The following is an 11,053-nucleotide window of genomic DNA, read 5'->3' as shown; positions in this document are numbered from 1 at the left end:
ACTGTACTATTTTGTGCAGAAGAACTTGTGGCTATCAGATAACACTATCCAGGTGAGATTCAAAATAAAACGTCTTGGCTGTTTATGCAGAGGATGATAGGCACTGTGGACTGATAGGACTGGGAGACCAGAGAAGATGGCTCCAAATAACTAAGTCACTGCAAACCAAGGAAATCCCTCTAGCTGAAAAAGGTTGGAAGCTAGAAGAATGCTGAAGCAAAATACAGTACATACTTGCTATTTTCTCACTGTCCCCAGTAATATGATCTTCCTGTGCCAGGTTGTCTTTCCTTATTATTCATAGCCTCATTTTGTAGCAGCTTTTAATCCCCTGAAAATCATATCTTGAAGGCAGAGGAAGTGTCTGTATAAGGATGAGATCTGAAATTCTTAGCCCTAATGCTTATAAAAGGAGGTGATGAAGCCAAAGCAGATTAGAAATCTGATTGGAAATGGGTGAAAATCAAAGTGGACGGGTGATGAAATTGGATATTCTGTTTCAGACTCCTCACTAACTTGTTTGCCTCTCTGCATGCAGTAGGAGGTTGGCACATATTTCTGTGAAACACTGGTTGTAGACTCTTGTCATAACTCATAATGATTCGTCATAACTCTCTTGGGAAATCTGGGCTAGCTCCAGCCCACTGAAGCTGAGCATTAGCAATAGCCTAGGCAACCACCGTGCTGTGCAAGTGGAGCAGAGCAGTGCTTACTTTGCTGCAGCCAGACTGTTCACAGGCCCTGTGCTCTGCAGTGCAGCTCAAGTTCTCTGGTAGGGTTATGATGCATTAAACCCAACATTGAATTGATTTGTTTTTTTCCTGAAAGGATTTTGATGAACTGCCTTAGTCACTGAGCCACGCTGGATAGGTTCCACTTTCTTTCTCAGTTGCCCAGAGGCTTTTGGATGGGCTTTTAAACTTCCTCAACTTGGTGGAGCAAAGACCCCCCCTTTGTCCCCAGCAGTGAAGGGCAGTGAAAGGTAGACTGTTCTGGACATTGTGAAATGGCTACAGTGAAGCCCACCCCTCATCAGAAGTAAAGATACATCTGCTGTCATGTAATGGTTGTTAAGTTACCGATTACAAAGGCTGGGCTATTAACAGGTAGAATAACTTCTTCTTCAAATGCCAAGCACTTTTCCTGGCGTTCTGGCTGGCTGGTGTCCCACCAGAGATCAGTATTCCAGTTATCCACAAGCTACAGAAAACTTACATGGTCTGAACTGCTTGAACTTGAGGTTTGGAAAACTATGAGGTGTTTTTATATTGATGATCCCATTTTAAAAGACACTTTTGCTTCTCTTTCAATGGTAATTAATTCTTAGTTCTCAAGCAATTAAGAAGTGTAGCACTTCAGTTGGCACTTTTTTGCTTTTGTATAAGTTGTACATGATACAACATTATGTGTATTGTTATTTATAAATAATGTGCACATGTTAAATAACCAATTATGAGTAGCACAAAATAGGAACACTAAATGTGGCTTGCATGAAGCAATCAAATGTGATGTGTTATGATGAAAAATAGCTAGCTTCTTTAAAGCACTTCTGAAGGCTAATGTAGTCCAATTTATTTCTAAATTGATGTTCCAACCTGAGAGAAATCTAAAACAATTCAAACATTTCTGGAGGAGCAAAGGTTTCTTGTTAAAGCAAAGAAACAAGTGGTGTACTAATTTTCTGAGTATTCTACTGCAAATAGTCTTCTCCATTGGATGACGTTTAAAACTGGTTGAAGATGACCCTCTCCTAACTGCAAGCTTTTTTAAAAATTACAGCTGCAAGCTGTAATTTGACCATCAGCCTCACTTAAAGCTGAGCTTGCATACCTGGAGTAAAGTATTGCTAGTAGATTGTTTAACAATGTGGTTCTCAACTTTAGCACATTTACAGAAGCGGCCCCACCCTCAAACTGGGCCACAAACAGAGCTTGAAAGTAAACCAGCAGTGCCTTTCTGATTGGAACAAAAATTTTAGTGCTCTGTTTGCATTGCTCAGAATTGTCCATGGAGGCTGAAGGCAGCTGCGATGGGACACAAGCAATGCAACCTGCATGGTGAAGCAAGGCAGAGAGCGTGCAGTGCTCCGACTCCCCAGCTCCTGCCCCAGCATTCCTCTGGTGATGGATCACCCTTAGTGCTCCTTGGTGGGATTGGAGGGGGAACATTTCCCTTAATGGTGGATGTTCATCAGGAATGATAAACCATATCTAATTATTAAATATGTTGGTTACTTTAAACTTAGCTATGTATATAAAATAAAGAAAATGATTGATTGAATACTCCATAAATAGCACCTTTTATTTTTGTGTTATGCTTAGCGTCTGTCTTGCTTAACGTCTTGAAAATGTGCTGCTGATCCTAAAGAAGCTGTTGCAGGTTTAAATTCTATTTTCCTGCTTAAAAATAATTTGAGTACCATAATAGTTCTTGGAGAAGACACTGGACAGAGGGTACACTCTAGTATCTCTGTAGTACTCTGCAGTCTATAGCTGTGCATGACCTGGAGTGAAAAGATAAAAATACTCTTCTGTGATTAGAAATGTTAACAGTATAATTTACATCTGCTCCTTCTAGGTTGGAAATGATAGCCATTGCTTCTCCTGAGAATGATTTATTTAATTTTTTTTTTTAATGGGAACACACTGTCACCAAACAGACCAGCTAGTTTTGTTAAAGCAACTACTATGTCTTAAATTATTTGCAGTACTTGCAACATTCTAAACAGATGCAGTTATCATGAAAATTGTCATATTAGAAATCATGGTTTAAAGTAGTTTCTTTTGTCAGTTTCATCACGGGGTTGGGAGATAGGGGATTTGTTTTGTTTTGGGTGGTTTGGCTTTTTTAACTACCACGTATTCCAGGGGTTTTACTGCTCCCCATATTGTTTGTGTGGAAACATGAAGAATGGTAAGAACTCCAGACTGCTGCCAACTGCAAAGGGTTAATATACAGAAAATGAGCAATAGTAACAATTAATCTTTCTGCCAGTGTTAATATTGGATTTTACTTACACTAATAGGGTTTAAAATAAATTTAAGTACTGTAAAGTCCACAGTTTCTTAAATGACAATCAACTTTCATCCCAAAACCTGTGCTTTTTCTCCCCCTTTTGAAATTTCCTTCATATTTTATCTTGCTACTTTACTGAAGTGACATGCCAGAAATCTGTTTTCAGATTCCGTGATTTCCCGTCTTCACCACCAGTATTTCTTACAATGCAACTTAAAGGACGTTGAAGGATAAGAGGCAAAAATTGATTACTTACTACAAGTTAGTGAGCTACAACTCTGAGGATAAATTAGATTGTCAAGCTTAAATTCTTTCATCCTGGGCTGACCAGATCCTGAAAACTAAGAAATGCAAAGTGGTAAAAATAAAGATGCAAAGACTTTTTGCCCTTTGACTTGCCAAGGCATGCAGCAGCACAAGTACTTCGCAGTTATTTACTGCTTGATGCTAAAGAGCTTTGACAGGTACTCTATAGTTAGCAAATTCAAGCCTGCTAATATTAATTATCACTTAAGAGCTGCAGTGCAGTTTTCTTGTCTTTTAGACACCTAATTTTATGTCTAGCAACACCACTGACGTTAGGATTGGGCTGAGAGGCCTTGATATATCCCAAATTTAGAGAGATTAATACAAAAGAAAGCTTAGCTGTTAGGTTTTGTTTTTTTTTTAATTGGCTCCCCATAGTTTGATTTCTCTTAAAAGAAGGGGAAATTGCTGTTTGCTGATAAACCAGAAGAGGAGCTAGCTTTGATGTTTTGTGAGCGGTAAAATGTTAACAGAAACTTTCTACTTGTTTTGGAGCGATATGTCAAACTACTGAAGTCAGCTTCTTGATGAGTCAGCAAACTGAAGAGAGCAGGAGGGAAAAGGTGGGAAGCTGCCTCTGATGCACTATAACCAGGTCCGTTAGCCATGTGGACAAAAGAGCCTTGGAGAGGTTGGGTTTAGCATGCAGGGAGGCTTTTACTCTTTAAATTAAAGCCACATTATGTTCTGGTAGCCTTTGTTAGAACATACTGTAAAACCAATTGTGCATTTCAAGACATTAAAAGTTACCAAATCCTTTGAAAATAGTAGCTGTTCTTACTTGTGGGTTTTGTGAAACAGAGCTTAATATAAATTCCATTACATATATCTTGGCAGTGGTCCCTGCAGCATTTATTTTATAGAATAATTAAAAATGGACACAACTTTCAGGTGCAATACTCAATTTTCTTCCCATATACTCACAACTGAGTTTGTGCCTCAGATGATGGAGAAATTGTTTAAGGTGGGAAGAGTTTGAATATAACCTCTCTCCTAGCAAGTCTGGACTTTCTGGTCTGGGAAAGCCCTGCAATCTGAAGTTATTTAGTTTCTGTTATGTCTAGTTCTTGTGTTAGGAACCACATGCTTCCTCTCAATGTCTATGTTTGTAAGAAGCGTGGTTATCAGTTTATGTATTTGTACTTTTCACTGTATAAAAATTTCATGTTTGTTAAAGCTTATCTCATGAGAAGGGATATCTTTCACAATGGAAAGCAGTATTTTGAAGAATCAAGTTATGTATGAAGCTGATCATTAGGGAATTATGCCTGATGTCTGGCCAGGAGATCTGCCTGGTCATGTCAAAAGTTAGCCAGCATATCTGAAGATGAGATGTCCTGTCTTGAATGATTTTTAAAATTAAATACACAGTTTGTAGGCAACAAGAAACCCTTTAGAAAGATGCATCTCTGCTCTGACTCTCCCAGAAAGAAAATGTCTGCATTTCAAGGTTTGTTCCCAGTTAGGATCCCTACCCAGAGAATACAGTCTTGGTATTGGATCCTGGCCCTAGGAGCTCTTAATAATTCAAAATGAAACACAGAGAGAGACTACTTTGGGATGTAAGTGTAGATACATATAAATGGATTTTTTTTCTCTTGTGTTTCCTGTCTTTAGTAACCCACCCCTCCAATCAGTAGTATAATTTTTTTTTTTTTTTAAGTTATTCTAAACTTTTTGGAAATCATAGGCTTTCCACTTTCAAATAAGTGGCAGTATTAACTACAGGCACTGGTCAACTCTAATAGCATCTGCCACTTGAATATGAAATTGAAGGTACCCCAAAGTTGCCCTCCTCAACCTGACCATGCAAATATTTTGTGACCTGATAAAACAGGCAAAGTATTTAAAAACATGTTCCCCTGACAGCTGCTAGCTAGAAAATCTTTCCACGTGACCAAAAGATGATTTTCAGGAGTGTGAAGTCTGCCATGAACTTGTTGCTCATTTCTCTCCTCAGAAATGCTTATAAAGGATGTCTTAATTATGAAGCTGTATTCATTATTAAAAGTAATTGTTTAGTTCTGTTTCTTGTCATCCCCTCTCATTTCTACCTCTCAAAAGAAAAAAAAAAAAACAAACAAACTCACACCTGCATCTTCTCATACCTCTGGATCCACTTCTCTGAACTTTAGTGTTAATAGAGCACTGTGCTCTGAGCCTGGAAGGAGGTGGATTTGTGCCATTTATGGAGTAATGGGTGGGTGCAAGGAGTTATATGGCTGAGTTGTGTTACAGGACTGAGGTTTTAGGTTGCATCTTGAAATGGTATTACATAGAAATATAGTAATTACATAGAAATATAGTAATTACATAAAAATATAATTATTTGGCTACTTGCATATTTCTTGTTAGTGTTTTGTGTTTAATTAAGTGCTCAGAAATATTTAAAGTGTTTCGCAAGAGAACTGAAGGAAAATAATGTCTGTGTTTCATATGGGTGCAAAGTATAATGGCATTGAGAACTTGAGTTCTTGTGTTTGTTAGTTCTGCAGCTCTTACTGCAACACTTGGCTATAGCTTGGATAGCAGGGACTGATAGCTTTTGAATAGAAATGTTAGAAATCCCTAACATTTTCTAACAATAGTTTGTCTACTATGCAAGGCTGCTAGTTCAGAAGTTGTACTGAGAGTACTGATTTTTTTTGGCCTATGCCCAAAGCTAAAGGAACTTACGATGGTATGACAAGCTTCATCTGATTTGGAGAAGCAGCACTGGGAACTCAAGAGTGCAGCCTTTAGGGTGCTGTGTGCTTTTGGGGAAAATGCTCTGTACACTGCTTCCAGAAACTTGTGTTGAGTCTAGCTTTCTCACAATTGCCTCCAAATACAGCTGTACCTCAGCAAGCTCTTGTTGTGACTTAAAATTCTCTAATATATATGGACACTCTGCGTTTATCATAGACCATGACTTGCTCATCACTTCAGGCCTGGCTGGAATCCACAGTATTAATACAGCAGCTCCAGCCCATTTTGCCACACATCTTTCAGACAGATGGAGAAATGTGGATATGATTCAGACCATGCCTTTGGAGTAGTTTTGTGCTCTAAATCCAACCATCCCAGCATGTTCCTATACCTTTGAGTTCTCCTGGACACAGAGGGGAATGGTAAAACCCTATCAGAGCAGACTTCAGCCTCAGCTGGGGTTGTGTAACCAGGGCACAGGAGAGTGAGCCAAAACCACCAGAATTACAACACATTTTTAAGTGCTGAGGCCCTCCTTTTTGTGAACAGACTCAAGATGGTTGTTGAGACTTTGGATGCTAGGTAAATTCTTCTTGCCTCTGCTCTCCTGGAGCTTGTTTTTTTTTTTTTTTTTTTTTTTTTTTCAATGAGCCCTGCTGGGGAGGATCTGACTCAGCTTTGTACATTATCTTGGTGTTTGAGAATGTACTTTTTAAACAAAACAAAACAAAAAAATTAAATTTTCCTTTGTGTATTTCATTTTTCTTCCTCTTCAGGGATGCTGGGCCTCTATTTTGGTTTTCATGTTTTTGGAAAACAGCTGTAAAGTGGCTTCTGTGGGTCCCTTCAAAGTTTTGCTGAAAAATTAGTGCACAGGCTTTTAAAGTTCATGAATTTAAAAGCTTTGGAATTATTGCTGTGACTGAAGTATACAATACCCCAAACTGGGTCTGCACTTATCTATGGTGGGAAAATGTCACTGTATTGTTGTCACTTCTGAATACAGACAAATGACTGCCTTTTATAAAATTGTCAAAGTTTATAGGCATATTTACTTTACAGCTACTTTTATAAGTTACCCACACCCGTCTCTGCATATAAATAAAAGAGCTGGGAAGGCCACACTGATAATGTCATACCAGGAAATCTTTAATGTAAAAATACAGAGACCATGGAGGAGGAGGGGAGATCATACTGAAAATAAAATATGGAGGGAAAAAATATTGCTTTTACCTCTATGCCTTTTTTTCCTTTTGATTTTTTAAAGAAAAATAATATAACATGAGTTGCTTTTGACATAAGCCAACAAACATGTTTGTAAGCACTGATATACAGGGAGACTCCTTGGTAGCATGTTAGAGTTTTTAATTCACATTCAATTCTAAAAGGATTATAAAAAATACAGAATGCACACCACAGCACACCCCACCCTAAACCTCGAGTCTTGCAGGGCCACCCGTTCACCAGATTAGATCCTGCTTAATCTTTTTATGCTGAATTAGACACTGACAAGTTTCCTCAAGTCTGGATGTATTCAAGTGCTGTTTTTGGCAGACTTAGTTTGTTACCAAGTACAGATACATGAAAATCCCAGTTCAAACATTTCAGCCTATAGTTGTATTTACAATCTGTTGAGAAGCATAATTAATTGATATTTCACTTTATACATCAGATATAATTTTTCTTACAGTATGTTATGTGTCTGCAAGTAGCTTTTCCACTTAACTGTCAAGTTCTGCTACTATATATTTCCTCTGAAACACTTCATAATGAGTGAAGTTTTACAAAATATGTACTTTCTACTCAAAAATGTATTGTAACATTTGGTAAGTCACTGATGAAAGGTCTTTACCTTTTTCTACCTTTTTTCAAATTAACATCTTTTATGGCTCAGATTCAAACTGTTTAACTTTAATGCACAGTCTGTCCCTGCAGAGTTGACATCCTCATTGTCTTAACTTTGACTTTATGAAAAACTGCAAAAAACATGTGAGACATTCTGTACTGGAAGGGGACTTTGATATTTTTGTATCTACTATACAGCTAAAATTGAGAATGATAAAAGTAAAATTAGTCACTCTCTCTCTAATTTTGTTTGTAAATGTTAATTGGCCCTTCTTCCAAATCCAGAACTAGATTATTATGTCCACAGCAGTAATTCTGCTTGTCAATTGGATTTGGTCTATGGGAAGAAAAGTGAGGACTTGGGGTTTTAAATGAGCTCTTGTTTAGCTAAGGAGAATGTGTAGACTTCCTGACAGAGTAAATGGTAAATCTGTGCCGGTTGGAGAGGTCACTAGAAAATTATAAAGCCTGGAAGGACTGCAGTAGGTGTTCAAGCCCACCATCTGTATAATGGGGCCTTTAGAAGCTGAAGGCCTGAAGTGGAAGGATTTTGTTTCTGCTGTATCATGGTTTTAGAAAGAGATTTAGTCTTTAAAGCAGTAACTTATGTTGAAGTATCAGTCATGGCAAAGAGACTATCCTTAATTATACCATCAGTTTAGTCCTGTTTCTAGACTGAACATATCTGTGTGTTTAGCATCCAACATTAAACTTTTGTTTGACTGAAGAAATTGTTGTCACCCTCAGACAGGTACTTAGTGACTGTGCAAGCTGAACAGATGAAGCTTCTTTTAGTCTGTTGGTATAATGTAGGGTTTCTGACGGTAAGTGATTCTCTTGCCTTGTTTTGCACTCTTCACAATTTTCCAGTGTTCTTTTTGAAACATAAGTGCTAGGACTTGACTATATTCAAATCCTGCACCTCTTATTTTTTTGGGAGTAGGCATAGTTTCCCTACTTCTGCTTGAGTAAAATGCTTATGACTATTTGTAAATAAGGGAAAACTGGCCTCCTAAAGCTTAGAATTAAGCAGCACAGGAAGAAACTTTCTGGGGTTAAATGTTATTGTAGTCCTAAAATAACTTGAAAGGTTTTATATGAAAAGTGCTATTTTATTAGCAGATTATACTCGTTTCTTAGTTAGGCACCCAAATAAGCCAGAAGTAGACTTTCTTTATTTGTTTGTCACAAGAAATCTCTGTGGAACTTGGGCTATTCTGTCCTTATAATTGATGCAGAAGTCAGGAATTTTTTTCTGCTGACATGTAATAAAGGCTAAGCCAGGTCACTCAGTACCTTGTAATTAATGCACATTCTTTCTGTTTTGTGTGTTGTGTTTGTTTTTATGGGTTGGTGGCGTTTTTTTTCCTCTTTTAGGTAGGAAAAAGGGACCAATACCTAGTTTAAAGCTTTGAGCTGGTCCAATGTGATCCTAAAGGTTTTGAATGGAATGCAGACTAAACTACTAAATAACAGCCCATTTTACAAATAATGTTTAAATCCAGAGTTTTTTTTTTTTGTAGGATTCCCCCCACCCCATCCCTTCTTGGCAGTTTGCAGACAGCACCTTACATTGTAACAGCTGTCTCAGGGTGTTGGAAGGGTTAAGGGGAAAGAAAGACAAAAGCTACTTTGAGCTCACTTTGTTACCTTGAACTTTGGATGCTGTTGAATATAGCAGTCATCTGTGATCACTGGTATTTTAGCAGCTGTATGATAGAAAACTATATGTCCAGATAGGAAATGATCCAGTAATTAGAGGAAACAGTACTGAACCTGATGACTTAAAGTCACTTTCATTCTTAAATCACACACCTGTAGCTGTTAAACTTTGTCCTGTGATCTTTTCTCAGTACCTTGGCAGAGCACTTGAAAACCCTGATAATCAGATTGGCTGAGAGTTAGAAAGGAGAGAAGGATTCAGTGTTTCTGCCTTGCTTTTTATAGCTCCCCACCGAAGAAGTGCCTCCTTGCTGAGAGGTGTTGCTTAAGTAGACTGGGAGGAGGATAGAGGCTGGTGTCTCTCCTTTAACTAGAGGTCTACTTTTCTTCATATATGCTGTTGCACACATTAGTAAAAACCCAAACCTGTGGCCTACTTACTGCACAAACAGGAAGTATGTGTTTAATTCCTGTATGTAATGTAGCCCTGAATGTTTGGGGTTTTAGGTGATGTGATGTGTGTTTGTTTGTTTGTTGTGTTTTCTTTTTCCCTAGACTAAGAACCTTATGAAGCCCATTTGAAAGTGAAATGGTTTTGTCTATGACAAAGTGGAATTTTGAAAGTTAGGTTTAGAAGTCATCAGTGATGGAATTCTTAAAAGGCACACAAGAGAACTCCATTTTCAGAAACACAACCCCTCTACCACTTCTGTGATACTGAAAGTTGCTTAGTTATCTATTTATATACATATAATATTATCTGCTTCTTCAAGGTACTCAAGTGTGGGTTTTTCATATTATGTCTATTGTCCTTGTGCATATGACTTAGTGATCAAAATAATAAGTTAAAACAATGGCTAATAATTTTGCTTGTTGGGTCAGTCCTAGTTATGACTTTTGCTGCTGAAAGTCCCCTTGTCATCTCTTCTGTTTCTCCCAAGAGGTTATTCTTGCTAAAATGTCAAGATTCCTGTCTATCGATATTGGGTTCTGTTCAACAGTCTAATGCTGAAATATACAGAGGTTCAGTGCTTTTATTTACCACTATTGCTAGATAAACAGACACACAGGTTTTGGTTAAAGGTTCTAAGGATGCTGTATTTAATTCCAATTTTCTGTTTAAAGTGTGTCCCTTTCAGAGGACTAGTATATTGCACTAGAAGCTAAGTAATTTAGGCTGCTCAGTGAACCACCAGCTCTGAGGCCAACAAAAAAACCTCTGTGTATTTCCTTCAGGATACAGTTTCATCAAACACACACAAAAAAAATCTATCTGTTGCCTATTTTGTGTCATACTCAGTTTGCTCACAGTCAGTCCAAGTCCCTGTGCTAGTATTCCTGAACTATCTCTGACTCCTTACCCAAGACCTAACCTCCAAATTAATAAATGGAAACTTAGCCTTTTGCCTTGATTAGCCATAGGATGGTTAAGCAACTGGTAAGCCAGTTGAAAGTGGTCATCTACATATGTATTTTGAAGACTATGTAAGCACTCTGAAGGTGCTTTGTGTGGAGCAAGGAAGCTTATACTGTGTGC

Source organism: Merops nubicus, unplaced genomic scaffold (genome assembly GCF_000691845.1).
Source record: "Merops nubicus isolate BGI_N331 unplaced genomic scaffold, ASM69184v1 scaffold2162, whole genome shotgun sequence".
Taxonomy (NCBI): domain Eukaryota; kingdom Metazoa; phylum Chordata; class Aves; order Coraciiformes; family Meropidae; genus Merops; species Merops nubicus.
The sequence above is the reverse complement of the archived record's forward strand: the minus strand, read 5'-3'. Positions refer to the sequence as shown.